This window comes from Octopus bimaculoides, chromosome 1 (assembly GCF_001194135.2).
Source record: "Octopus bimaculoides isolate UCB-OBI-ISO-001 chromosome 1, ASM119413v2, whole genome shotgun sequence".
Lineage (NCBI taxonomy): Eukaryota > Metazoa > Mollusca > Cephalopoda > Octopoda > Octopodidae > Octopus > Octopus bimaculoides.
The window spans coordinates 13,356,179-13,360,286 of record NC_068981.1 but is presented as its reverse complement, the minus strand read 5'-3'; positions in this window follow the sequence as shown (position 1 = coordinate 13,360,286).

The window sequence follows — 4,108 nt, the reverse complement described above, 5'->3', positions numbered from 1 at the left end:
ATATATATATATATATATATATATATAATCTGAGTGGTAAATGAACATTTCAAAGGTCCATTACGGTTATCAGCTATTATATGCTCACATACACCAAGAATACTCATTTTTCTGGATATACGTTTGGAAATCGATCAGTATACGCGGAATTCATAGTATAATACAAGTAAATGCAACGGAGTGGGTTTAGTCCTTATCACAATTGATTTTTGCATTAAGGCCAGTAGTAAGATTCTCAGCGTCTCGCATTATACATATTCTTTTCTAGTTTGGGGAGGGGGCCAGTCGATCAGATCGCAATTGGTACTTAAATTATCGACCCCAAAATAATGTAAGCCGAAGTCGACCTCATCTGTATTTGAACTTAGATCGTAACAGTAGACGAAATACCGCTAAGCATTCCGCCCACCGTGCTAACGTTTCTGCCAGCTCGCCGTCTTTCATATTATACATATTATTTCATAAATATTATAGTAATATGATGCAGCAGTAGTTGTGCATGCTATCAGGTGAGTGGCTTTCGGAGAACTGCTGGCCCACCTAAAATATCCCATTGTTTTATGCCCATTTTCTATTTTTAGAATTCCCTTCACAGCGAGAAACTCGTATATTCAAAATACGAGTCATAAAAAGTATATATACAGAAAGAGAGAGAGAGAGAGAGAACGCGAGCGAGCGAGAGAGAAAAGATACGTATGTGTGTACATAAAAGCAATATTGTATTGATAACAAGTGCACACATATAAATACAAATATATCTATGCTCGAGTCTGTATGTGTATTTTGTGTGTATCTCTGCTTATGTGCATGCACATTCCAATTTTTCTATTTCTCTATATTTTTACCCACCTCACTGTAACACATTCTATTTGTCACTCTTACTTTATCTTTCTGCTTATTACACTCACATTTTCATCGTCACTGTAAATATGTTTCACTAAATCTGTCTATTTAGAATATAACTCAATATTATCATCGTTGAAATTTCCTCAAGAAATACTGTTACATTTCCGAAATATCATGCTTCAACACACATGGACACTTCTATTTGTAGTATTGCATTTCTGTTTGTGCTTATTGTTTTAATGGTCATATTATTTGTATTACAAACTATTTTGATGATTTTCTTTGGAAATCTAAAATGTTTTTTTCTTCTCTAAAAGACGCGGAAGAAACTGAAGGTTGGTTGTGGGTGATTATAGTCCAGAATATCAAGTCAAAAACGTTAATACAACGTTCTTTTCTTTTGGTTTCTATCTTTTCAATACTTTGTTTTAACGCCTTATTTATTCCATGCTCTCTGAAAAGCATGATATTCAACAAGCATACGTAATAATTTCATATTTTTTCTCTCTTAGCTTCACTTGATTTTAACGGAAATTTTGGTAAGCTAAGCTAAATTATATACAAGCAATGCCACAATGTTTTGGATAAAGGAAATGAAGACAAACATATTTACTTTTGATAAGTAATTCTGTATTATGAAATTATTTGAACACACATAAGGAAATACACATGGACTCAGAAACGAAGTGGATGGGAATAGAATAAAAGAGAATAAAAAACGTAGAATAAAAGTAAGAAGCGAAAATTATTTCTTAGCTAAAACATTTACGTAATGTACAGCCATGTTATGCTATTCTATAACATTATAAACAAACAAATGCTTATAGAGTATTTTACAATGATACATCACTTTTTCAGTCAGTCCTAAATTACTCTGGTCAAGCATGATTAATTTCAACTTTAATTGCCTTTTCAACAAAGCAAACATTTCCTGTATAATTTCAATCTATAATGATAAGTTTTTGCAGTATTTGGAGGAGGGGAAGAATACCGGACAGATGACGGAAAGAGAAATAATTGTATCGCGCGCGCGCGCACACACACGCACACACACACACACACACACACACACACATACACACACACACATACACACACATATATATATACATATATCTTTGGGTGGTAGTGTAAATGCAGTTTAGACTAGCGGGAAGCGTTATAATAGCAACATAAGAGATAGAAAACAGGAACAGCATGTTTACAGACTGGTTCACTGAAGCGTGATGATAATGAATAGTTCTTTCAATATCGTTTGCTAACTGTTCACAAATATGAACCATACATAAAAATCATTCTAGGAAGCATTCCGGAAGTGTAACTTTACGGGCAGCGTAGAATGTTGTAAATTCAATGCCATTGTATTTGTGAAGAGAAAACCAATTTGGAACACATATGTGACTTTTAGAGTAACAATAAGTAAAGAACATCGAAATATTTCCTGGAATAAAGTCAAGTCGAATCTATTTTATAGTTTCCATAAAATAATCGATGCTATATATTTGTGAGTGTGTATGTTTTTTCGTTGAGCTTTATTTAAGTTTTTAAGAGAGCTCAAAGCGGTTGTTTGCAAAGCGAAACGATTTTGGAAACTAGAGAGTTCCCAGTGTTTGAAAACATGTGGTTCAGTTGTTGTACTTGTTGAGCTGTCGATGCACGCACCCAAGTGTGTGCATCGACAGCTCGACCGAATTCACCTAATGAATCTCAGATGGAGAAACATTGGAATGTTAAACAAATCTTCACTATGCCACTAACGGATTGCATTTGGAGAATCGGCTTCAGTCATATTTGCTTTCTTTTTTCTTTTTGGTTTCGTTTAACATAGCCTTATTTATGTGTGCATGGATGTATATATGTATAATACATATATACATACATACATACATATATATATATATATATATATATATATGTATTGGGTCATACCATAAATAATGCAATTTTCCTCATACTTTCTTTATTTTTCAAAATTGAGATAACCAAAGTTCTTCTTTATTCTAAAATATACTTTCCTTCATTTTCTACAATGCTCCTCCATTTGTCTGGTAGACTTGCAAAATCCCTCTTCCAAAATTCACATGACTGTGACGAAAAATACTCCTCCATTACTGTTCTGACCTCGTCTACAGAATTCATATTTTTTGCGTCCAAATGATTTTGAAGACTGCAGAATAACTGATAATCAGATGGGGCAATGTTCAACCAATATGGTGGGCGGAGCGTGGTTTGCCATTCAAACTGCTCCAGCCTTTGGAATGTCATCCTTGGCAGAGCAATATCCTGATGGAAGAACACCTTTCGTCTTGAAACCAAAGATGGTCGTTTCTCTTCTAGCGTTAACAGAAGCCGCTCAGGCTACTCGGAATAGATCTCCTGTGTTATCGTTTGGTTTGGGTATAAAAGTTCAAATTTACTAAACGTTTCATATCCCAGCAAGCATATAACACCTTATGTGAGTGAAGACCTTCATCAGCCTGGGGTGCCGGTGTTTCTCCATTCCCTACCCACAGTCTTCGGCGTTTGATGTTTTTATAGAAAACTCATTTCTCGTCACCATTCATTATTCGGTCCAAAAAGGTTCAATCGTGAGACGTGACAGCTAAGAAGAGCACACATTTATTCACTGCACGCAATTAGACTCAGATTGTTCGTGAGGAACCCATTGACCCAATTTGCTGACTTGCCCGATGGCACGCAGTTGTCGATGAATAGTAAATGACAAAATCCAAGCTTCTCTGCTAGTTACTCAACAATTATAATGGGATTTCGTTCCACCAGGGTTTGCAAGACGTTCTCGTCGAGCACTATAGATCTTCCAGGATGGGGCTCATCTTCTAGATTGTAGTTTCTGGCTCGGAATCTCTGGAACCACCGTTGACACTGGTTTACGCTTAATGTCCGATCCCATTATACTGCATTCATATTCCTTGCTTCTCCCGTTGCGTTGTTGCCTTTATTGAACTCATAATGCAAAATGTGGTGAATATGCTTCTTTGTCAATTCCATTATAGCTTTGAAAATACAACTGATAATATCGAACTACACTTATCGAAACAGGCACTAAGAATAAATACAAGGTAAAATTACTACCTGCTTTTATAGCAAGTTGATGCACGTAGTTTTCTCGCCCACCTCCGACTTTTAGTTCACACAATTGAAAAAAACCGCATTATTTATGGGCTGATCCTATACATACATACATACATACACACATACATACATACATACATACATACATACATACATACATACATATATA